This window comes from Zea mays, chromosome 8 (genome assembly GCF_902167145.1).
Source record: "Zea mays cultivar B73 chromosome 8, Zm-B73-REFERENCE-NAM-5.0, whole genome shotgun sequence".
Lineage (NCBI taxonomy): Eukaryota > Viridiplantae > Streptophyta > Magnoliopsida > Poales > Poaceae > Zea > Zea mays.
Genome location: NC_050103.1, coordinates 54,555,321 through 54,582,606, shown reverse-complemented (window position 1 = coordinate 54,582,606; position 27,286 = coordinate 54,555,321).

Below are 27,286 nucleotides of genomic sequence, written 5' to 3'. Positions count from 1 at the left end.
ACCTGCTCCATCTCTTTTACTCTTTTCTTGGCTATGTCTCTAGCACTTAGATGGACATGTTAGTACCCAAAAACAATTTACTAAGTCTAGAAACATACCTTGTTCTTTGATGTGCACTTTTCACCTACTTAACACATGTGAGTTTGAAACAATGTGTTGGGCATTCAATCACCAAAACATTTATAGAAATGGCCCAAGGGCACATTTCCCTTTCAATCTCCCCTTTTTGGTGATTTATGCCAACACATAAAAAACAACTAAAAATTGCAAATTTGAAGACCAGATTTTCTCACTTGAGATTTGGCATATTTGGATCACTTTTTGCCACCACTTGGTTTGTTTTTGCAAATCAAATTATTTTTCCTATCTCTAAGTGAAACACAATTGTTTGGGCAAATAGAGAGATATTCCAAGAGTAAAATCGATCAAGTGCCAAAGACTCCCCCTTTTTCCTATAATCGAAATTCTCCCCCATAAGAGACCAAATTTTGCTATAAGAGGATTTTGATAAAATACAAATTCTAACTTTCCTATTTTCACAATTCACAAGTGGTTGGCTGATCCATTTGCTTTGGCCTTAATTTCTCCCCCTTTGGCATTAAGCACCAAAACAGAATAACTTTTGGCCCTTTAACCCCATTGCCTCACCAAAATGTCAAATAAGAGCAAAAAGGCAATGAGCGCATTAGTATGAACTTGGAATTAAATACACTTATACTGGAGTGCAGTGGAAGTCTTTTCGTCGTACAAGTTCATTTTCCCTTTCAATGGTCCTTCAAGACTACTTCAAGTGTACTCAAACAAACAAGTTAGTCTCAAAGAAGTCAAGTTGTAGCTCATCTCCCCCTAGACATGTGCATCATTTGCATATGGACTTGTGAGGTCCGGGGATGACTTGTACAACTTGAGCACCCCAAATAAACAATAAATGATGTAAATGCTCAAAGTAACCTGACCAAAGGCATGAAACACATGTATGCTCTAGATCAATCCAAGTTACGCGAATCTAAGACATTTAGCTCACTACGCAACCTGCAAAACCTTTTCTCATCTAAAGGCTTGGTGAAGATATCGGTTAGCTGGTTCTCGGTGCTAATGTGGTAAACATCGATATCTCCCTTTTGTTGGTGGTCTCTCAGGAAGTGATGTCAGATGTCTATGTGCTTAGTGCGGCTGTGTTCAACAGGATTATCCACCAAGCGGATTGCACTCTCATTGTCACATAGGAGTGGGACTTTGCTCAGATTGTAGCCAAAGTCCCGGAGGGTTTGCCTCATCCAAAGTAGTTGCACGCAACATTGTCCTGTGGCAACGTACTCGGCCTCAGTGGTGGATAGGGCAACAGATGTTTGTTTCTTGGAACTCTAGGACACCAGGGACCTTCCTAGAAACTGGCACGACCCTAATGTGCTCTTCCTATCAACCTTGCACCTGGCATAGTCGGTGTCTGAGTATCCGATTAGGTCAACAGTAGACCCCTTTGGATACCAGATCCCGAAGCAAGGCGTAGAGACTAAATATCTAAGAATTCGCTTAACGGCCACAAGGTGACACTCCTTGGGGTCGGATTGAAATCTAGCACACATGCATACACTAAGCATAATGTCCGATCTACTAGCACAAAGATAAAGTAGTGAACCTATCATTGACCGGTATGCCTTTTGATCAACGGACTTACCTCCTTTGTTGAGGTCAAGATGTCCGTCAGTTCACATCGGTGTCTTTGCGAGCTTAGCATCCTTCATTCCAAACCTATTGAGAAGATCTTGAGTGTACTTTGTTTGGGATATGAAGGTGCCATCCTTGAGTTGCTTCACTTGGAATCCAAGGAAGTAGGTCAACTCGCCCATCATCGACATCTTGAACTTTTGCATCATTACCCTGCTAAACTCCTCACAAGGCTTTTGGTTAGTAGAACCAAATATAATGTCATCAAGATATATTTGGCAAAAAACAGATCACCCTCGCAAGTCTTTGTGAAAAGATTTGGATCAGCTTTCCCAACCTTGAAAGTATTAGCAATAAGGAAATCTCTAAGGCATTCATACCATGCTCTTGGGGCTTGCTTAAGTCCATAAAGCGCCTTAAAGAGTTTGTACACATGGTCGGGATACCTGTCATCCTCAAAGCCAGGGGGTTGTTCCACGTATACCTCCTCCTTGATTGGTCCATTTAGGAAAGTGCTCTTCACGTCCATTTGAAACAACTTAAAGGAATGGTGAACGACATAGGCTAATAAAATCTGAATTGGTTCTAACCTAGCCACAGGAGCAAAAGTCTCCTCAAAATCCAAACCTGTGACTTGGGCATAACCTTTTGCCACAAGTTGAGCCTTGTTTCTTGTCACCACTCCGTGCTCGTCTTGCTTGTTGCGGAACACCCACTTTGTTCCCACAACGTTTTGCTTTGGACGTGGCACCAGGCTCCAGACTTCATTCCTTTTAAAGTTGTTGAGCTCTTCCTGCATGGACAACACCCAGTCCAGATCCTGCAAGGCCTCTTCTACCCTGAAAGGTTCAATAGAAGAGACAAACGAGTAATGATCATAGAAATTAGCTAATCATGAGCGAGTAATTACTCCCTTGCTGATGTCACCTAGAATCTGATCGACGGGGTGATGTCTTTGGATCGTCGCTCGAACTTGGGTTGGAGGGGGCCGTGGTGCTTCTTCCTCCATAACCTGTTCTTCCTGTGCTCCCCCTTGATCTTGCCCCTCTTCTTGAGGTACCTGTACATCATCTTGAGATGCGGGATGCACCATTGTATAGGAGGACGGTTGATCTTGTTCTTGCAGTTCCTGTGGTCGCACATCACCTATCGCCATGGTTCGCATTGCGATCGTCAGAACTTCATCTTCATCTATATCATCAAGATCAACTTGCTCTCTTGGAGAGCAATTAGTCTCATCAAATACAATGTCGCTAGAGACTTCAACTAATCCTGATGATTTGTTGAAGACCCTATACGCCTTTGTATTTGAGTCATATCCTAGTAAAACCCCTTCTATGCCTTGGGAGCAATTTTCGAATGTCTACCTTAATTCACCAGAATGTAGCATTTGCTCCCAAATACATGAAAATAAGAAACATTGGGTTTGTTACCAGTTAGGAGTTTGTAGGAGGTCTTCTTGAGGAGACGGTGCAGATAGAGCCGGTTTATGGCATGGCAAGTTGTGTTCACATCTTCCGACCAAAACCGCTCAGGTGTCTTGTACTCTCCAAGCATCGTTCTTGCCATGTCGATTAGTGTCCTGTTCTTCCTCTCTACCACACCATTTTGTTGTGGTGTGTAGGGAGCGGAGGTCTCGTGCTTGATGCCTTCCTCTTCAAGATACTCCTCAACTTGAAGATTCTTGAACTCGGACCCATTGTCGCTTCTTATCTTCTTCACCTTTAGCTCAAACTCATTTTGAGCTCTCCTTAAGAAGCGCTTTAGGGTCCCTTGAGTTTCGGATTTGTCCTGCAAAAAGAATACCCAAGTGAAGCAGGAAAAAACATCAACTATCATAAGACCATACTTACTTCCCCCGATGCTGAGATAGGCAACAGGGCCGAAGAGATCCATGTGAAGGAGTTCCAGTGGTCTTGATGTTGTCATCACATTCTTGCTGTGATGAGTGCTTCCCACCTGTTTCCCTGCCTAGCATGCTGCACAAGGTCTGTCTTTCTCAAAACAGACATCGGTTAGTCCTAACACATGATCTCCCTTTAGAAGCTTATGAAGGTTCTTCATCCCAACATGTGCTAGACGGTGATGCCAAAGCTAGCCCATATTAGTCTTAGTTATTAAGCATGCATCTAGATCAGCATTCTCATTCGAAAAATCAACTAAATAGAGTTTGCTGTCTAATACACCCTTAAAAGCTAATGAACCATCACTCCTTCTAAAGACAGATACATCAATATTTGTAAATAAACAATTGTAGCCCATATGACACAATTGACTTACAGACAACAAATTGTACCCGAGCGACTCTACTAAAAACACATTTGAAATTGAGTGCTCGTTCGTGATGGCAATCTTGCCCAATCCTTTAACATTGCCTTCGTTCCCATCTCCAAAGAGGATAGTATCCAGGGAATCCCTGTTCTTGACGTAGGAGGCGAACATTTTCTTCTCCCCCGTCATGTGGTTTGTGCATCCGCTGTCGATAATCCAGCTTGAGCCCCCGGATGCATAAACCTGCAAGGTATTTAAGCTTGGGTCTTAGGTACCCAAATCTTGTTGGGTCCTACAAGGTTAGTCAAACAACTTTTGGAACCCAAATGCAAGTATTGTCTCCCTTGCATTTAGATCCCAGTTTTCTAGCTACCACTTTTGCATTTTTACATGAAAGTACAAATGAAGCATTGCAAGCATGATAAATAGTAGTAGAACCATTACCAACTTTACTAGGTGCATGAGAAGTAGCATAATTTCTCCTAGGTCTACTTCTACCATGAACAAAAGCGGAATTAGATGCGAACATGGCATGAGAATTAAGTTTAGCATCATGATAAACAATATGATCATAGCACCTATCATTATGAGTACTACTAGTAAACTTCTTGTCATAATGATAGGCATGGTTCTTTTGAGAACAATAGCCATAGGGGCCTTCCCTTTCTCCTTGTTGAGACCGAAAGTCCTTTGGCTTGTTAAGTTATTGGTTTCCTTTCGAAAGCCAAGTCCATCCTTAATTAAGGGGTGTCTACCAACGGTGTAGGCATACATCCCTAGCAAATTTTATTTTATGATAATCATCTTTGCACGTCTTAAGTTGAGCATTAAGACTTGCAATCTCATTGTTTAATTTAGCAATAGTAGTAGCATGTTCATCAAAATCAACATCATTACACTTATTGCAAATAACAACATGATCTACACATGAACTAGTTGCACTTACTTTCTCTAGCTTAGCATTTAATTCATCATTTAAATTTAAATTCTTTACGCTAGAGATAGATTCATGACAAGTAGACAACTCAGAGGATAGCATTTCATTTCTCTTAATCTCTAGAGCAAGAGATTTTTGAACACTAATAAATTTATCATGCTCCTCATACAAAATATATTCTTGCTTTTCTAGCAATCTATCCTTTTCATTAAGGGCATAAATTAATTCTTTTATTTTGTCTACTTTAGTTCTATCTAACCCTCTAAACAAATCAGTGTAGTCTACTTCATCATCAGATGACTCTTCATCACTAGAAGAAGTATACTTGGGAGTGTACCGAATACATACCTTATTCTCCTTAGCCATAAGGAATGTACGGAGTTCGTTGGGGAAGAGCGAAGATTTGTCGAAAGCCGAGGCAGCCAGTCCTTCATCGTCGGAGTCGGATGAAGAACAGTCAGAGTTCCATTCCTTTCCAAGGTGCGCCTCACCCTTCGCCTTCCTGTAGTTCGTTTTCTTCTCCCTCTTCCTGTGCTTTTCTTGTCCCTTGTCACTATCATTATCGGGGCATTGATCTATGAAATGACCAGTCTTACCGCATTTGAAACAGGAGTGTTTTCCCCTCGATTTGTTTTTGTTTGGGTATTCCTTGCGTCCTTTCAAGGCAGTTTTGAAGAGCTTGATGATGAGCGCCATTTCATCTCATTGAGCCTGGCAGCCTCAACTTGTGCTACCTTGCTAGGTAGCGCCTCCCTACTACTGGTTGCCTTGAGGGCAACGTGTTGTGGCTCGTAGATGGGAAGTGGACCGTTTAAGGCGTCATCTACGTATCGTGCTTCCTTCACCATCATGCGCCCACTCACGAATTTTCCGAGGATTTCCTCGAGCATCATCTTGGTGTACCTGGGATTCTCACGAATAAGATTTACAAGATGGGGGTTAATAACTGTAAATGACTTGAGCATGAGTCAAACAATGTCATGATCCGTCCATCTTGTACTTCTGTAGCTTCGGATTTTGTTGACAAGGGTCTTGAGTCTATTGTAGGTCTGTGTTGGCACTTCTCCCCTTATCATCGCAAATCTCCCAAGTTCCCCTTCCACCAATTCCATTTTCGTGATCATGGTGGCATCGTTTCCCTCATGAGAGATCTTGAGGGTGTCCCAGATTTGTTTGGCGTTGTCCAAGCCGCTGACCTTGTTATATTCATCCCTGCATAGAGATGCTTGCAAAACAGTAGTGGCTTGGGTATTTCTATGAATTTGTTCATTGATAAATACAGGATTATCAGTACTATCAAAATGCATCCCATTTTCTACAATTTCCCATATGCTAGGATGGAGGGAGAATAAATGACTACGCATTTTATGACTCCAAAAAGAATAGTCCTCTCCATCAAAGTGTGGGAGTTTTCTAAGGGGAATTGATAGTAAATGTGCATTTCAATTGTAAGGAATGCGAGAATAGTCAAAAGAGTAATTCTGATTGACCGTTTTCTTTTTCGACGAGGAGTCGTCGTCGTCGTCATCCCTTGGTGAAGAAGAGGATGCGTCGCTGTCATAGTAGATGATCTTCTTGATGTGCCTCTTCTTCTTCCTGTCCCTCTTCTTATGACTCGAGCCTGAGTCAGTGGGCTTGTCATCTCTTGGCTCGTTGAAGAGGGACTGCTTCTCCTTGTCGTTGACCACCATCCCCTTACCCTTAGGATTCATCTCTTCAAACGGTTAGTCCCTTAGATGAAGAGTACGGCTCTGATACCAATTGAGAGCACCTAGAGGGGGGGTGAATAGGTGATCCTACAAAATTCAATACTAATAACACAAACTTGGTTTATGATATGTTAGTTTGATTAAACCAAGTGGTTATAAAGCGAGTTCTTGAGATGGAATCAATCACACAGAAAAGAAACACAAGAGACACGTTGTTTTTATCCCGTGGTTCGGCCAAGTAAATACTTGCCTACTTCCACATTGTGGCGTCCCAACGGACGAGGGTTGCACTCAACCCCTTTCAAGTGATCTAACGATCAACTTGAATACCACGGTCTTTTCTTTTTGAGTTCTCTTACCATTTGCGAGGAATCTCCACAAGTTGGAGCCTCTCGCCCTTACAATGATGATCACACAAGAAGCACAGAAGACTCAATCCGCAACACACACATGCACACAAGCCAAGACTTAAGCTCAAAACACGGTGCATGGAGTTCACAACTCAAACGGAGCTCAAATCACTAACACAACAATCCAAATGCGTCGAGGTGGAGTCTAGGAGTCTTAAGATGCTTAGTGAATGCTTGGTGTATTGCTCCATTTGCCTAAGGGTCCCTTTTATAGCCCCAAGGCAGCTAGGAGCCGTTGGAGATCAACTTGGAGGGCAAATCTTGCCTTCTGTTGAGTGGTGCACCGGACAGTCCGGTGCTCCACCGGACATGAACAGTACCTGTCCGGTGCTCGATTTCCTTCCATATTGGGTGCAGCCGACCATTGGTCCTCTAGGCCCGTTGGCGCACCGGACAGTCTGGTGTGACCAACCGACCGTTGGCTTGGCCACGTGTCGCCCGTTGGCTGCGGGCGCTTTTGGCTCACCGGACAGTCTGCTGCACTACCGGACAGTCCCATGAATTTTAGCCGCGCTGCCTTCTTCATTTCCCGAGAGCAGCCAGTTCGCCCTCGAGCCAGCCTGGGCACGGGACACTGTCCGGTGCACCACCGGACAGTCCGGTGCACCACAAGCTGGTGCTGGTTGGCTTGAACCGAGCCAAACCTGCTCCATCTCTTTTACTCTTTTCTTAGGCATGTCTCTAGCACTTAGATGAACATGTTAGTACCCAAAAACAATTTACTAAGTCTAGAAACATACCTTGTTCTTTGATGTGCACTTTTCATCTACTTAGCACATGTGAGTTTAAAACAATGTGTTGGGCATTCAATCACCAAAACATTTATAGAAATGGCCCAAGGGCACATTTCCCTTTCAATTATGATCATGTTGTTTCTCATGTAAGTCATGATGCTGCATTTAGTTCTCATGCCATGTTTGCATCTAGCTCTTCATATGCTCATGGTAGAAATAGGCCTAGGCGCCATCATGTTGCCTCTCATGCGCCTAGGAGAGCATCAACTAGAGCAACTATGCTTTATCAAACATGTGATGCTTCATTTATTCTTACATGCAAAAATGATAAAGTAGTTGCTAGAAGTTTGGGACCTAAGTGCAAGAGAGATAAAACTTGCATCTAGGTTGCAAAGTCTGTTGTGACTAACCTTGTAGGACCCAACAAGAGTTGGGTACCTAAAACCCAAGCTTAATTATTGTTGGTTCTTGTTCTCGAATGCTATACATCAAGAACAAAGCAACATAATTGTTAATGATTAAAGACCTTCGTCCTTCAAAACATTATCTCATTTTGGATATAATGATCTTCAGACGAAGGTCATGAAGAACGTACCTTCATCATCTTGATAAGTAAAATAGTTATAAATGAAGAAATATGAAATACAGAAGAAGAATATAAATAATGACAATAAAACAACACATTATTTATATTCTTATTTCATTTCATAAACATGAGCAAATGTTCACAACGTTTATATATATAATCATTGATACCTTCGGCTTGACAGAAGGTGAGAAAATATGTGACGCAGAAATGATTACAATCCAGCGTGAACAGTACGGTGTTACTGTTCATCTATTTATAGGCACGGGACGTAGCCCGGACAAGATTACATTCATGTCCCTGACATTTACTATCAACTATAAGGCAAGCTATCGAGGACTAAGCAGTCTTTTCTCCTTTAGGTCGGTTTCATCTTTCGCCATCGTCATCGTGCTAAGCTGAAGCTCCTTCGGCCGTAGCTTCGGAGCTCATTTGTCCCTCCTTCAGATACACCTTCATATCACACACACCTTCATCTCAAAGCCGAAGCCTCATGTAACAGTCTATGTTATACTAAAAAACATGTTAGTTAAGTTTTTGAGGAGCTTCAGAAGAGGAAGGCCCCCAACAGTAGCCCCTCGCAGTATTATTTTGTTTTTGTATTTAACGAATTCAGACTGCGACGTGAACGAAGGCCTTTAGCCGAAGGTCCAAAAAAACACCTTCCCTTCGCTAGAATATCGAAAGTCAATGACATGTGGGGCCCACCAAGTTGTAATGCGCTGGGCATATAAATAGGAACCCACATTGATAGCATTTGGTGCGCCATCTCAATCGCTTGTGCTATTTTTTCAAGCTTGGATTCTCTTGCTCTGACAAATTTTGGTTGATTTGTGAGCTTCGGCATTTACGCAAGTGCTTACTAGATGGCTGAAGAGAAGAAGGTTGTTGATCCTGCTCTAGCTGGGTTTTACGAGGCTATGGAGAATACAATCATAGAGAAGATTACAAATGAAATGCTAGCTGGGCTATCTGAAGATTCTGGTGATAGCGAAGGCTTTGATTTGGAAAGTGAAGACGAAGATGCCGAAAATCGACCCTGGCGGCCGAGTCATACGATCTTCGGAAAGTCATCCATTAAGCAGAGTCAAATTGATGCTATGAAAGGGAGATATTTCCGTGATATTTCCATTGTGAGAGCTGGAGGGGACAGCGCCGCCCCTGCACCCGAAGTAAATTTCTGGTTGAAGTGATAAAGACCTTTGAGATTTTTCTTCATCAGATTACCCCCGAAGCCATCATCAGGATGGGGGTTTTTATTTGGGCTGTGAGAAGCCAAGGACTAGAGCCGAGTGCTAAATGCTTCTGCAATATGCATGAACTATCTTATGAAACGAAGGCTACTAGGAAGGAACAATATCACAATAATTTTGGTTGCTACGGCTTCGTGCCTCGCTCTGATGTGAGCTATCTAGTTCCGACGTTTCGGAAGAGGTGGCCAGGAGCCTGGCTGGAAAAGTGGTTTTATGTGAAGAACAACTTAATTGAAAGGGAAGATATAAAAGGGATTATCCAATGCCCCATCTAATCTCGCTTCGGCATTAGAAGACCAGCCACTGCTCTTGGAAATGAAGTAGAAACATGCCAGATGAGTTTTAATACTATGTGCACTTTTATTGGTACAACAGACTTGGTCCAAGAGCACGTTGCTTATAGAGTATGGCCTCTCGTGAATGACTGGGAGATGCTTGAGGAAGCTGTTGCCGGGTCTAGTCAAGGCGGCTTGGTCTATCTGAAATATACCTTAAGATACAGAGATCAGTTTGATGAGCCAAACGATGAGTGGCTAAATTGTATTGAGGCGACCAGTGATGAGTTGCTTGGGGCCTATACAAGGGCCGAAGATGATGCCATGACCATAGCCTTCGAAGGGCGAGGCAAGAAAAGGTTAAATAGAGTTTTCGATGTTATTGGTTTTGTATACCCAGATTATAGTTATCACTCGTGAAAATAGGGAAAGAAAAGAAAAGTTGCTACTTCGGCCATCTCTGCTGCGTCGAAGGGTAAGAAGATTAAGGTTTTGAGGCACCGGCCTAGATATATTGAAACGACCATGGTGCCGAAACTTGCTGAGGGAGCGTCTTCCACCGCTGAGCTAGGATGCGTCGCTCCTGTCGGTTCCAAGGGAGAATTGACTGAAATGTCGGAAGAGCAGGAGAAAACCGAGTCGGTCGGAATGCCAAAGCGTCCTGCTGAAGCCAAGAAAACAATTGAAGAACTAGAACTAGAGAAGCCGGTAGGGCTACCAAAAATCTCGAGCCTGCCACCAGAGCCATAGTTGCCGAAGGTTTCTAAAGTTCCCACGATAACTCCCAAGAGAAGAAGGATGGCTAGTGTGCTAGACACAGTCTTGGAATCAACAAGGGCATCAACTCCTGCCTCTGCCAAGGAGACTGCCGAAACTACTATAATTCATGTTGAAGTCGAAGCTGGGCATTCAGGGCCTATTGAAACAGGGCCTGCTGAAGCGAGACAGAGTATTGAACAAGAACCTTCGGATGTCGCTCTGGTCCTGGAAAAAGAAGTGCCCAAGAAGGTTGAATCTTCTACTCCCGAAGCGTCTTCTGAAGAGCTAGACTTTATCATTCGTCACGCTTCGGGTAAAAATTTGTCAGAGGAGGAAATTACCAAAGATAGACACTATGCATGGGAATTGAAATATCCGAAAGGATCCTTGGTGTACAATGGCACCGATGAAGATGACTTTCTGTACTGCCTCCCGGACAATAAGGAAATATCTGTGTGCTGGGAGATAGCAAGAAACATAGGATTTCCAAAGGTTGAAGTTGGCCTCTCTGCTATGTCGAAGGGTGACCTCACTGATAGCCTCGCTTACAATAGCCTAAAGGTATAAAAGTTGTTGACTTATGAGCAAATCATTTTTACATCTTTTACCTTTATGCTGATCCTTTTCCTCCCCCCTTTTTTTGTAGGGCTTAATCCTGAGCAACGCTTTAAGGGCATAGAAGAATGCTGAGGATGAAAGCTGCCAAATAGCCCTTAGCAACCTTCAGTCAGAGGTTATCAAACTGAGGAATGAAGCCGTAGAGAAGGACAAAATTCGGCTTTCCTTGGTATACAGAGTTAAGGCTAGCAAAGCCAATCTTGTCGCGTAGTCTGAAGCTCATAGAGCCAAAATTGAAAGTGTAAAGAAAAAGCTTGCCGAGAAGAATGAAGATTTCGAAGTGGCTAAAGCAAAACAAGAAATAAGTGAATGGACTAGCGCAAGATTGCAAAAAAATGTAGATGAGCTTCAGGAGTCGAAAGAGAGGTATTATGAGAAATCCTTGGATTGCGCTAAGAAGTTGAAGGATAGTTTATCAAAGGTGGGTGCATACTCATCTGAACAAAAATTTATTAGAGGCGATCCCGAAGGAATCATCGAATGGATTGACAAAGAAGTTGAAGCCTTTGATGAGATCCTTAGCGACCGTGGTGATTTCTGCGCCTTTGATGGTGCTAGAGGGGTTGCAGTAATTTTGGAAAAAAACTGGCTGTGAACATGTTAAAGCTGCAACCCAGACAGAGGCAGTCTTCACTGTAGAGAAAACGAAGGATCCCTCGGCTGAGGCTACTCTGATGGGTGGGAAATTCTACTCCGATATTTGGATGAAAGGCGCCCGAGAATTAGCCGACGAAGCTATAAAGAAGAACAAGAAAGAATCCCATGAAGCCCGAGAAGAAGCCAAGCGAGCCGAAGAGGCTGCTGAGCGCACAAGGCACATAGGTATTTTAATTGCTTCATAGCTTCGGTATTGTTGGGGGCCTTCTTCTTCGCCGAAGGTCCTCTAAGAAAAAACAACTTCGACAGGACGACATGCAAGCAAAAACAACATGAAGGTATACGCCGAAGCTACAATCCAGGGAGCTTCGGCATAATGACACGCCTTGAGACAAAGGGCGATGCCGACTTAAAGAGGAAAAGACTGATCAGTCCATGATAACTTGTGTCACGTTTATAATTAGTTATCAAGGACATGAATGTAATTTCGACCGGGCTGCGTCCCGTGCCTATAAATAGATGAACAATAACCTCATACTGTTCACGTTGGCTTATATTCACTCGCACGTCATACTTGAATTCCTACCTTCTGTCAAGCCAAAGGTACGAATGTAATTTATAATCGTTAATGTTTATTCATGATTTAACCGATAAGAATATAAATAATCTGATGATTTAAGATGATTATTCATGTTCTTTGTATGTAACTCATACTCCTGCTTTCCATTACATATTGAGATGATGAAGATATGCCCTTCATGACCTTTGTCTGAAGATCATTATATCCTAAGGGAGATAATGCTTTGGAGGACGAAGTCCTTTAACCATTAACATCTGTGTTGCCTTGTCCTTAATTCATAGTATTTGAGAACAAGTCCCCAACAGGTATTTTTCCTAGCTTCAGACTAACAACTTATTACATTTACTGTAGCTGAACTTTCACTGCCACCCGAGCCCGATCCAACCACGAAGGCGGCACTAGAAACCATAAGAATTGCCAAAGAAGCTGTTGACAAAGTTGTCAACAAACTTCTAAACGAAGCCGCCAAGAAAATTTTAAAGGAAGACTAGATTTTTGTGCAGTTAATAAATGTATCATTTTGGCAATGTAATATTCGTATATGAGTTAAACATTGTATATCTATATGTATATTAATGTAATATATTTCTTTGTGATGCGTGAAATTTGCATACATACCATTTTTGAGCCATCGGCGAAAAACACCTTCCCTTCGTTTCATGCTTCGTAAAGAAAAAACCCTTCTATAGCACAGCTGTTGTATGATATTGTTGTCGACAAAAAATTTTCCTAGCGTGTAAAATTGTAATTGCCGAAGGTGTACTTTGTGCTTCAGCACGCTGTTTCATTCATCGTATATTTCGAGAGAAGCAACTTTCTTTCTACACAATCTTGCTACTGATGCGACATGATGTCTGATGTAATGCTATGCGGAATGATGCGATGTTATGATGCAGCATGATGTTTATGCCGGAGACACATACCCACACGGAAACACTCCCAGACTCTGCATCCCCTTAGGGACGTCTTTTGAGTCTCTTCACCTTATATTTCGGTGGCATTTAAGCTCTCCATCCCCTTAGGAACGACTTTGGAGCTTCTTCACCTTCTATTTCGGTGGCATTTAAGCTCTGCATCCCCTTAGGAATGACTTTGGAGCTTCTTCACCTTCTATTTTGGTGGTATTATGTGGAACCCTCACCCTACATTGAGATACCCGGTGCTCCTCGAACAACTGCACCTCGTACTGGGGAGGCGTGGTATAACCTGCTCCTTGCAATACCTCCCACAAGATGAGGGGAAAACCCTCTCGCGCGAGACTGTCCGTGTGGCAAGTCATCTGTGCAAGGGCAAGTGTAAGCGAAAAGAACCAAAAATAAAAGGAGCTGGTGCAAAAGACTAAAAAAATTTCTGAGGACTTGGCTTTTGTAGGGTTAAGTTGAGATCTTCGATATAGATTTTTAAATCTTATTATGGTTGACTCTTTATTTATGTAGCTCCCTATCCATACTGACATTTTCACTAAGAGGATAGAAAAATGATGCATGCATGCTCGTCCTAAGCGTACTCACATCAAGCATAGGGGTACAGAAATCCCCCATCTATATCGTAGTAGCCTGTACGGTATATTCAATTGGCCACCTAGCTACCCATCTAGTATCCTAAGGCTCCACGTCCTAGGTCTATCCTTATCGTCCTGACAGTTATCCAACTTGGTTTCTAAGCAAGTTTTACTTTTGAAAAGGTTGGTAATTATGATTTATTGATTTCTCTGAGGTGGTACAAGCTCCGATACCAGCTATGGCGGAACCGCCCGATTTATTCCAACTTAAGTGCCTAAGTCCCGCCTTAAAGGCTAGACCACTCTTAAATAGGAATAAAGCCCTCGGATCAAGTTCGACAAGGCCACTAACAGGATCAAGTACCACATACTCACTCGAAGGTGAGGCACAGAGACAATACAATAAAGCATAAAACCATAAATTAAAGAAGTACTTAATGTTATTACATCATCATCGGAGTTTTGTAAAAGAAGTAACCATGGTTCTCGATGCAGCGGAAATTAACTAATGGTAAAGAAAGGGAGGATGGGGAAGCCTGGCCCATCACTCCTCATGCTCCTCTCCTGCTGAGGTAGGGTTCCACTCGACTGTCCAACCCAGTGGCAAGGTGGACGGCCAAGTCACTCCAGCAACCATATCCTGCAGAGAACCTGTAAAAAAGTTATGCCACAAGCAAGGCTGAGTATACTAATACTCAGCTAGACTTACCCGGTGTGAGGAGTCTACTCCTCTACATCTAGACATGCAGTTATTTGGCTGAGGGGTTTGGTTTGCCAAAAGCACTAGCTAAGTCTAAAATCAAGTTTTATCTTTTCAAGTTCTAGAGTAATACTTTAAACTAAATGAGTACCTAGCTATCCATACATGGTAGCAAGCATTATAACAATCAACATCTTGTGCCAGTCATCTCATTTCTGCTTATTACTCAATGCAGTACAAGGAATCAAACAGTCTCATTAGCTGCGAGAAGCAGACGATTCGAATCGAGTTTTTAACCTTGCAAGGTAAACCTAAACACACGACGTGGCGAGGCACTCCGTCCCCACACACATCAACCGTCCACATCGATTCCTCGTCAACAGAAAGGGGCTCACCACCTTGGCGTACAATGCCTCACTGACCCTGACTGTCGTCGTGCAGTGACCGCACTTGTACCCACCATAACCGAAATGGGAGACCACGTCTCAGGTCGCGTGAGGAGGGCAATCTGTGGGCAGATTCACTCAGGTACTAGACTTATCGATTTACCATATTTCTTGACATGTGTTTAGTACGTTCAAACGCTTGACACATGTACCACACCTTAATCCTTATTCCAATTTCGTCTCGTAGACAACGCATCCCTATGGATCCGTGTCCATAGACCATCATCATTCCGTTATCAAAATGGATACAACCAAATCCTGACCTCGCACGAGTGCTAGAAAAATCACTCGACTTCTACCGAGATCCCTAATTTAGCAAAGCAGTTACTCGACCTAGCATACTAGTATCCATCTCAAAGGGATCCTGAGTTCATGCAACTAGGGTTTCAGACAACTCCTACACTTAAGTGCACAGTACAAGCCTACAAACATTAAGTGTAGTAAAATAACATATATAAACGGTCATGCATAAAACCGGGGCTTGCCTTCAAAAGCTAGGGCAGGGAGATCCTAAGTGGTAGGCTCTGGTGCTGGCTCCTGGACTCCTTCCTGAGCAACTCCTTGCTCCGGAATGAGGACGTACTCTCCGTCAGCGAGGTTACACTCTATCGAATGCAATGAATAAGATACATGTATGTTAATGATATGCAAATTTAGTAAACACGATATATGGTTAAGCATTGTTAAGGCAGTGGTTAAACTAAGGTTCCTTTATCGTATGAGGTTCTTAGTGTTTTATACTTACCTATTTAAGGGTCTTGAGTGGAATTAAGAATTTAATCATCTCATTAAAGTTTTAGTGGACACTTAGAGAGATCTAGTTATGGAATATTAATTTCTTCCACAATTCCCCTTTTTATTTTCTATTTATGGTTTTAAAGTGAGCTTGAACTACCCTAATGATTTAGAAATTTCCAAAAATGTTGCAAAAGTTATGGTGGGTTAACATTGGTCATTGTAGTTTATGCTACAAATTTGAGGTTAAGAATAATGAGGATATACTCTAGGCAAAAATAACAAAAGTGAGGGTAGGTGGTCACTTTGTACTACAACTCTGATTTAGGTGGGGGTCCTGCACTAAAAGTTATTTTTGCTGGCATCTATGGGTAATAATATGCTTATATGCCAAAAATCACAAAAGGTGACTTAATGGTTATTTAGTTGTGATTTTCTAAGGTTTAATGCCCAAGAGGCACTTATAACTAACTTGCCATTTGAAAAATATCAAACAACAAAACTTGTATTTTTCCTAGATTTATACTAGCATAATAGTAGTTATTCCTAAGGTTGGGGTGGTTCCTCCTTAGGGTTATTTTTCTAGGATTTTTCTAAGTTCCCCTTGTTTTTATGAAATAACAAGTGGTGCATTTTCTTTGTACTAAATGAGGGTTCAACAAAATTTTTCTTATGAACTACATTACCTACGCAAGCTAGGAAAAATATGGTTGCCCTATGGTTCTCATTTTAAATTCCCTTTTTCATTTTCTTAAGGTTTGGGCCAATACAAGTTTTTATGGGTAATCTTTCCTTAACCTAGTATACTAGGGAGTTTAATATTTTTAAACAGTGTAGTTACCAGTTAAGTACGTCTCCAAATTTTCCCAGCCCTAGTCTAAAAGTATTTTTATTTTTCTTTTGGTTATCAAGGTTTGGGCCATTTACTTAAATAAATCCAAACTATAAAAAGGGTTATAGAAACCAGGGTTTTTATCATTTTTGCTGGATAGATCATGAAATGCAGGTGCTAGAAAAATTTGTTTGACCAAATTTGGCTAACTACAATTCAAGTTCTGAATTTTCTAAGCCTACTGCCTATTTAAAAAAGAATAAATCTAAAGGTTTAATAAAAACAGCTTTGCACCGGGGTCCCTGGGTTCTTCCTTAACTAAACCTTTCAAATCGTACCCCTGGGGAACTGTTTAACTGAGTCACTGACTTCGCGAATACCCCCCTAGCTTTTCCTCCTCTTAACCCGAGCTCCCTCTTCGTCGGAACATTAGCTGCAGAGAGAAAAAGTGGTGGTGCGGCTTACCGGTGGTAGGAGAGGTCCGGTGGAGGGTCGGGTGAGGTCCAGGGGCTTCTGGCGGTCACGCCGAGGGGCGGATTGCCGGTGGTGATGGCCGGAGTAGGGTTGGCCGCGTGCGCAGGCGGTCGGGCTCGTCGGCGACGAGTGCTCCGGTCTGCTCATGGCGGTAGAGTTCAATTAAACTACACGGGAAGCTTCACGGGAGGTCACTAGTGTTGTATGCGCAAGGAATCGAAGAGCGGCTCACCGTGTAGCTCGGTCTACGCGTGCCGGCGGTCGGGCAAAGTCCGGCGACGTCAATCCGGCACCTCCGGTGAGGTGGTGTTCGGTCCAAGGGCTCGAGGAGCTTCACTGAGCTCCGAGGAGGCTAGCCAAGGGATTGGTTGGGTTGGAGGAGGGCTGGAGAAGCCAGTCCACGGCGGTCGGGGCTCGGGCAGCCGTTGGCACGCCGGGCGCAGAGCGATCACCGGTGAACTTGCGCTCGGGCGGGGTTGAGAGCGAGCGGGGGTGTACGGTCAAGGCCGGGGTCAGCTTGATAGGCGCGGGGTCTGGCGTGGCGCGGCGCGCGCGGGGCTGAGCGTCGGGGCGTGCTCTAGCGTTGCCAGGGCGTGTCGAACACGTGACCATTTCTTTCTGCCCAAATTCTAGCCCTTGCTGAGCAGCCAAACATGCGAATCTTGCCATAAGACTTTTGTGAGATCTGTTCTCTGTACCTAGGGCTACCTAGTTCATGTGAGTTCCAAGGGAAGATTGGGTCTGGTTTGGGAGATATGGTGGCGCCAAGTCAGGGGTGTCGGCACTATTCTGGTTTGGTTTCAAATTTTTCAGGGGTGTGCATTGGGTAATTTGGCTCCTTTTTGTCAATTGGACCTTATGGATTTGGCGCCAGCAACTAGGTGAACATCTCTAATCTTTGGAAGTGGGCTGATTTTTTACTTAGAGAAAATGTGGGTTACTCTATATTACTCTCCACTTGGGGGCTGAATTTGGGGGTTTCGTAGGACCTTTTTGGAATAATTCCTTTACTATTTCTTGTAGATATATAAATGTACTTCAACTTTGGTATAAGGTTTAAGTCATGAAATGGTCATTTGCATAGTTTTCCCACTAATCCAATGCTTGGGGGTATAATGGCTCAAGAGGGGGTGCTAGGGTTTGAACATCTTTTTCCAAGGTGAAGATACATGAAAAGCTAGGGTATCCCTTCTATCATTATTATTACTTAATTAAGCCATGGTTTCTAATGTTTTTGTGCCCCTTCTCCCCACTTACCCACATGTGATAACAAGCCATAGGTGCATATATTGAGCCAGGGCCTTGGGTAACACCTGGGGTGTTACAGAATGATCGAGCGGCGTGGTTATCGAACTTGCGGTCGTTATCACACTGTAGTGCACGGACCGGGCGACGGAACTGGGTGGAGACCCAGGCAAAGTAGTGAGTGAGTGTGGTAAAAGTGTCAGACTTCAATCGAAGAGGAAAAGTCCATAGAAAATGGGAAAATCAACCAAAATTACTAAATAGTATTTGTATCCAGAGAGATTGAGTAAGGGGAGGTCCATAGATCACAATGAACCAGTTCAAAAGCCTGCTCAGCCCTAGAAGAATATGTAGAAAAAGGGAGACGAATATGTCGGCCAAGCTAACAAGCATGACAGAGGCCCTCAAAATGTCCCCTAATACAAGGATCTAAAGTGCTGGAAAGCTTGGTCATGATGTCAGGTCCTGGGTGGCCGAGATGACGATGCCAAGTGATGGAGGTGGTGGTGGAGACCAGGACAGGAGGTGGAGACGCGCCGGTGGAAGAAGGCCGGAGCGTGTAGAGGGGCCTGACGCTGTCACTGAAAGTTCCCTTTGACCCGGGAACAGGATCTGGATGTCGCCTAGAGGGGGGGGTGAATAGGCGAATAAAACTTATTACTTTAAAACTTAAATTCTTACTCTACTCGAAGACTTAGTACGCAGTGGAATGAGAAGACTCTTCGAGTAGGTCGCAGCGGAATGGAAGATCCTGTCTCAAAATGTCCTGCACTTCAAATCAAGATTATACCACAGATAAGTATTGAAGTGCAGATATAAAGGCGAGTAAGACAGAGAGTCAGGATACAATACAGAATAGAGCACACAGACGCAAGGATTTATCCCGAGGTTCGGCCAAGCCTGAAATGCTTGCCTAGTCCTCGTTGGAGTTAGCCACACCTGGGCTTGGAGTCTATTTCAACTCCTTCCTCCGTTTGCTCAGATCTGTCAGTATGACAGATAGAGCCTTTCACTATTGAGTGGGGTTACAACAGAACCGCGGCTGCTTACAAACTTCTTGGCAGCACCCCGGCAGAGTAACGATACGCTCAAGACCTTGCTCTAGCTCTAAGCAGCACTTCTCCTCTCTCTTAAGGCTTATAGCTGTGCCTTCTACACAAACTATAGAGTTACACACACGAGGGAGAGTGAGAATTGATTCGAGTGATGTCTACACTTGTTGGCTGCTCTTGTATTCTGCTTGAGGCGCCTAGGGGTCCCTTTTATAGGCACAAGGGGCCTAGGAGCCGTTGGAAGCAAACCAGGAAGGCAAATCTTGCCTTCTGTCGGGTGGCGCACCGGACAGTCCGGTGCACACCGGACACTGTCCGGTGCCCGATTTCTTTCCTTCTATGGCGAAGCCGACCGTTGGCAGTCTTGGAGCCGTTGGCGCACCGGACATGTCCGATGCGCACCGGACAGTCCGGTGCCCCCATTTGACCGTTGGCTCGTCCACGTGTCACGCGCGGATTGCGCGGCCGACCGTTGCCCAAGCCGACTGTTGGCTCACCGGACAGTCCGGTGTACACCGGACAGTCCGGTGAATTATAGCCGATCGTCGCCAGACTTCTCCCGAGAGCGGCCTGTTCACTGGAGTTCAGCCTGGCGCACCGGACACTGTCCGGTGCACCACCGGACAGTCCGGTGTGCCAGACTGAGCTGCCTTGGCTGTACATAGCCAGGCCCTTTGCACCTCTCTTCTTTTCTTCTTCTTTCTGTTTCTAACACTTAGACAAGTATATTAGTCCACAAAACCAATGTACTAAGTATAGAAACATACCTTCTCTTAACCATTAAATCTATAGCATTCCACATGCTTGAGCTTTGATGTTGGACTCATAAATCATCAAGTTGGCTTGACTTGATCTAGATTGACATTTCTTCGCTCCAACATCCTGCAAAGGTCACATAGAACATCTCCAAACATAGGAACAACCCAAACTAAAGATCAAGATGAACTTAGCTCTTTTGGGTTGCTTCCAGTTCTGGTTTTGACACTTGTTCTCCTTCTAGTGACCTTGATCTCCTTCTTAGAGCTTGATCTTGAGCCTTATGACTTACACCACATGACTGTAGCTTTTACCTCATTGGTTGTAAGTCACGTCCTTATGTAGTGATCCTTGATGTGTCGTAGCTGTTCTCAACTCGATCACCCTTGACTTTGCAAGCCTTCTTCTTCACCCTTGGCTTTGGGTTCCTCAGTCTCCTTGACCTTCTCCCGTGCACTTGGTACCTCGAAGCTCTTCTTGCCTCAGTCCTTGGCTTGATCAGTTGTCTCCGAGCTACTTACCTGAGTATCACTTTTGCAATGTCCATCTTACTTGTGATGTCCATCATGTATCCATAATCCAGTTCTTGGACCATCACATTTGTTCACTTGTGTTGAACCCTGTCAGCTTTACACTAAGCACCTGTTCAACACTTAACACACTTGTTAGTCCTTTAATTGAGTTGTCATCCAAACACCAAAACCACAAGAGAGCTTTCAATCTCCCCCTTTTTGGTGATTGATGGCAACGCAATTAAAGCTTACATTAGAATATGATTTAAAGCACAAACTTTGAAATCTAAGTTTATAGAATTGCTCCCCCTAAATATGTGCTTACTTCAAAATCATAATTTTGGCCTAATATGCCAATTTGCACATACTTAGGCAATTCGAAGCATTTCTACACCTCAGCACTTTTTGGAATGCATTGTGTCAAAGATCAAACCATGATGCTATAACACACAAATGCACATAATCAGAGTTAAACACCATTCAATTTAGTGGATATCTCACAGGAATATCAACCTACCACTATTCACCATTAAGATACCAATTTAAACTCAGATACTAATTTAAAGCAATCTTAAGCACCATAAACCATATGCATCATTATCCACATGACTGTCTATTTCAGAATGAACACAATAGATGCCAATTAATTCATAGCAACGGAAGCACTAGTCCATATGACAACGGAAGCACTAGTCCATATGATGCACCACATATAATACTGCAAGAAGCATATGAATAACACACTAGCAAAGCTCAAACTAACACATCACCAAAGCTCAAACTAACACATTACCCCTTAGGATAAGCTTTCCTCTCAGGTTGAGATATAAGCTTTAATGCACATATTCTCCCCCTTTGACATCAAACACCAAAACCATATTCAAGCAAGAACATAGGATGATGTCAAGGGACAGCAGGGTGTTAAGGAGGAGAGACACAGTATCAAAACTCCCCCTTACTTATTGAGCATATGCACTACCAACATTTAAGTAAGATACAAATACGCAAAAAGATTACCACTTCCTTTTGTACCTTTACCATGTTGTAGTGTACTTCCCATCTTGAGAGTATTTAATCTCTCGAGAGCTTCTCCACACTTGTGCCTGATTCTTTATCCTAACCTTTTTCTTGTTGCTAAGACACCAGACTTAGAACAAGTTATAGTATTGGGCACAAGAAGAAACTTCTATTCTAGTGATTACCAAAAGATACCAATTGAAGCACACTACCAAGGCTACCAATTGAAAAATCATCACTGTCATAGCTCCATGATATTTCAAGATAAGCATCTAGGATCACCAACTATTATAGAGCACGAGCAACCTTTAAATACGTAATTACTTACAACTTTAGATACCAATTACTAGACTTGTGGAGGTACCCAAGTCCTGATCGCTCCATTTCTTGCTCATCTTCTCTTTTCCACCTTGAGACTATATAGGATCACTCAAAAAACAGTTAGTCTCAAAAGACACAAGTTATGTGTGCTCCCCCTAAAGTTGTGCATCAAGTATTTGAATGACTTGCACCTTGCACGTTCTAGCATCCGCAGAAGTAAAGGGGAAACATACCTTGGTCTAGGCATAATATATCAATTACATCACAAAAAGATACCAATTGAATAGATGAGATAATACAACTTATGACTAGTGGAAACAATGCATGCCTCATGATATATAACATTTAAAAACACCAAAGCACGCTTCACACATGATGATCATTGCAACACATATACTAATTGAAAAACGACAAGATCATACATATAAAGCACAATGTCTAAGCACACCATGATTAAGAAGTATTTTCTTAGGTACACCAAAGGAAACAACATTTTAAAGCATAAAGCACCTAAGCCAAGATATTACCAATTGAAAGGCAAGAACATAGCTATGATTACAATCAACGGAACTTCAAGATATTCAATGAAATTGCATAGTTCCATTCTCCATACCTTTGCCTTTTTCCTGAATGCCATGAGATTCATTCTTTTAGGTATTGTGTAGTGAGAGCACATGTTGTCACCAATTTAGGGCACCTTTTGCTCATGCACCTCATAGCTCGAGAGGGTGCATTAGAGACCCAACATGGATTTCTTGTTTTGGTATACACAGAGTACCAAGACAGAGTAATCATGTGAACATGGACTAAACAAAACTATCATGCTTGCACATAGGTTAATCATAAAAAAAACATAGCATGACTTACAAAAGATACATGTTTATCCACATACACTAAGAGAGTTAATCATGGTGGATATAACAAATGAAAGAGCTACCCATGAATGATTCAAAAGATATATCCTATAGTGCACTAATCATGATTAAACAAACATCATTATGATTCATTTAGCACAGGCAATCATAAAGCATAACTACTCCAAGGACAGGTAGCACAACAAGCTAACTTAAGAGCAATACTAAATTGCAGTTATGTACTTAAAATACACGAGTACCGTCCTTTGGAGAGCACGTTGTAGATTCTCATCAAAGTCCTTTACTTGATTCACCAATAATGATTCAGGACCTATACACCTTATTTCACTTGAGATGAACATGGGATTAGTGTTTTACAATAAATCAACCTTGGGTCAATAAACACCAAAACAATTAAAAAGCTTAAGCATAGAGTTTGATATAACCGTCTTAAGCTCTCCCATGGTCTCCAGTCCATCTCAAGGCACCTGCATGATCTAGTTAGCACAGTTTGGTACCCACCTAGGGATGGGTCCCTGACATTCAACTAAAAGTGCCTTTGGTACCCAAATAGTCTTTGTGCTAGTTCTAGGTGATCTCGTTATAGATCTAGCACAAGTGTATGATTTGGGTCTCCTAAGCGAATAAGATTGAGACAAATTTACTTGCTTAGGAACCTCACCTTTATTACATACCTTAGATAGATGACCCTGCTCACCATACTTGTAGCAGAAACGTCGCTTAACCTGACATGACGCTTGCTGTTTGTCATTTTCCTTGGTGAGAGTCATCTTGGAGGATGCACATTCTTGATTCTTCATGACCGGACATGAAGTGATCATGTGGTCCTTATTGTTGCATCCAAAACAACTCCTTGTCCCTTCATTCTTGTCTTTGTACGGACAAGACGCGATGAGGTGGCCTAACTTCTTGCACTTGAAGCACCTCCTTTTTCATTTTCCCTTTTTGTACTTGAATGACATGGAGAGATGATCAGTGCAAACAACATGACTAATTGAATTTTTACCTTTTTTCTTGTTCATGTTGATTTCTTCATTTATAGCTTTGGGAACATTCTTCTTATTGAGCTTAACACTTGCTGCAGTTTTTCCTTTCTCAAGCTTCTTCACCACGCGCCCGTGGATATCTTGAGAGAGTTGAGCTAAGCGTCTTCTCCTCAGTTGTCGTTGCTTCTTATTCCCACAGAATTTCTTTTGTGACCCTAAAACTTGTTGCTCAATCAATGATTGGCTTTCTTTTGAGCAACAGGGGTTAGCACATGATGATATACAATCTAAATGCGCACACGTGCGAGAATGAGGTTCACATGAATTTAAGTTTGAAATTACAACCTCATGAGCAACATTAAGCATGATATGGTCATCAACTAATTTACTATGAGAGTATGACAACATATCATACTTTTCACTAAGAGCAAGCTTTTCTAAATTCATTGTTTCTACTTGACTTCTAAGCATAGAATTTTCAGTTTTAAGTTGAGCAACATTAGATAGAGCGTCATAATTATTACTTTGCTCAATTAACATTGAATCATACCGTTGGACCAAGACATCATGAGAGCACCTCAGCTCCTCATGTTCTTTGGTCATCTTCTCCAGGCTGTTGTTTGTTTTGATGAGAGTCTCCTCTAGCCTGAGAAGCGTCTCGCCTTGTTCCTTGTTCCTTCTCAACAACTTAACCAAGAGAGCTTTGTCCGCTTTGTTGAGATGGTTGTAGAAACGGCGAATCTCCTCTTCTTCCACATCATCGGTCTCATTTTCCCTGTCATTAATGTCAGTGGAAGCAATATAGGAAAAAGTACCTTGTGATGATGAAGATTCATCCTCGCTATCATCCTCATATTCCTCCTCATCATGGCTTTTGTCTCCACCGTCATTGTAAGCAATAAAACATTTATTATTAGTGGAGACCAAACCTATCGACGAGGTAGATTCATCGTTGGGTGTCCATCGTTCTTGATCTTCTCCCTTTGAATGGTTAGCATCACAAGCAATATAGGGAGTAGAAGTAGTACAATTTGCCACAAAATATTTTACTTTAATTCTATTCCATAAATCATGAGCATCAACCATTAAATCATTATCTCTACTCATGATGGCAAAATAAGCACCTCTAGAAAGAGAATCAACTAAGATGCTACAAGCACGGTGATTGAGAGAAAAACATCTTAGTTCATCATTAGAGGGATTTTTACTAATATCGGATGGAAAAATACTTCTCCTAAAGATCTGTCTCAAATCAGGATCAACACTCATGAAAGCATTATAAATAGAGACAGACCAAGATTTGTAATTAGAGCCATCGTCTAAAAGAAGTTCTACAGTTACCTCTTGTGACGACATCGTTATCTCCGGACGGCTAAGCCCACACTGGAGAGGCCTAGCTCTGATACCAATTGAAAGTTCCCTTTGACCCGGGAACAGGATCTGGATGTCGCCTAGAGGGGGGGTGAATAGGCGAATAAAACTTATTACTTTAAAACTTAAATTCTTACTCTACTCGAAGACTTAGTACGCAGTGGAATGAGAAGACTCTTCGAGTAGGTCGCAGCGGAATGGAAGATCCTGTCTCAAAATGTCCTGCACTTCAAATCAAGCTTATACCACAGATAAGTATTGAAGTGCAGATATAAAGGCGAGTAAGACAGAGAGTCAGGATACAATACAGAATAGAGCACACAGACGCAAGGATTTATCCCGAGGTTCGGCCAAGCCTGAAATGCTTGCCTAGTCCTCGTTGGAGTTAGCCACACCTGGGCTTGGAGTCTATTTCAACTCCTTCCTCCGTTTGCTCAGATCTGTCAGTATGACAGATAGAGCCTTTCACTATTGAGTGGGGTTACAACAGAACCGCGGCTGCTTACAAACTTCTTGGCAGCACCCCGGCAGAGTAACGATACGCTCAAGACCTTGCTCTAGCTCTAAGCAGCACTTCTCCTCTCTCTTAAGGCTTATAGCTGTGCCTTCTACACAAACTATAGAGTTACACACACGAGGGAGAGTGAGAATTGATTCGAGTGATGTCTACACTTGTTGGCTGCTCTTGTATTCTGCTTGAGGCGCCTAGGGGTCCCTTTTATAGGCACAAGGGGCCTAGGAGCCGTTGGAAGCAAACCAGGAAGGCAAATCTTGCCTTCTGTCGGGTGGCGCACCGGACAGTCCGGTGCACACCGGACACTGTCCGGTGCCCGATTTCTTTCCTTCTATGGCGAAGCCGACCGTTGGCAGTCTTGGAGCCGTTGGCGCACCGGACATGTCCGGTGCGCACCGGACAGTCCGGTGCCCCCATTTGACCGTTGGCTCGTCCACGTGCCACGCGCGGATTGCGCGGCCGACCGTTGCCCAAGCCGACTGTTGGCTCACCGGACAGTCCGGTGTACACCGGATAGTCCGGTGAATTATAGCCGATCGTCGCCAGACTTCTCCCGAGAGCGGCCTGTTCACTGGAGTTCAGCCTGGCGCACCGGACACTGTCCGGTGCACCACCGGACACTGTCCGGTGCACCACCGGACAGTCCGGTGTGCCAGACTGAGCTGCCTTGGCTGTACATAGCCAGGCCCTTTGCACCTCTCTTCTTTTCTTCTTCTTTCTGTTTCTAACACTTAGACAAGTATATTAGTCCACAAAACCAATGTACTAAGTATAGAAACATACCTTCTCTTAACCATTAAATCTATAGCATTCCACATGCTTGAGCTTTGATGTTGGACTCATAAATCATCAAGTTGGCTTGACTTGATCTAGATTGACATTTCTTCGCTCCAACATCCTGCAAAGGTCACATAGAACATCTCCGAACATAGGAACAACCCAAACTAAAGATCAAGATGAACTTAGCTCTTTTGGGTTGCTTCCAGTTCTGGTTTTGACACTTGTTCTCCTTCTAGTGACCTTGATCTCCTTCTTAGAGCTTGATCTTGAGCCTTATGACTTACACCACATGACTGTAGCTTTTACCTCATTGGTTGTAAGTCACGTCCTTATGTAGTGATCCTTGATGTGTCGTAGCTGTTCTCAACTCGATCACCCTTGACTTTGCAAGCCTTCTTCTTCACCCTTGGCTTTGGGTTCCTCAGTCTCCTTGACCTTCTCCCGTGCACTTGGTACCTCGAAGCTCTTCTTGCCTCAGTCCTTGGCTTGATCAGTTGTCTCCGAGCTACTTACCCGAGTATCACTTTTGCAATGTCCATCTTACTTGTGATGTCCATCATGTATCCATAATCCAGTTCTTGGACCATCACATTTGTTCACTTGTGTTGAACCCTGTCAGCTTTACACTAAGCACCTGTTCAACACTTAACACACTTGTTAGTCCTTTAATTGAGTTGTCATCCAAACACCAAAACCACAAGAGAGCTTTTAGTCACATCAGGCGAGTGGGGTCCTGGTGGCCAGATCCTTCACAGAAAAACCAGAAGGGTCA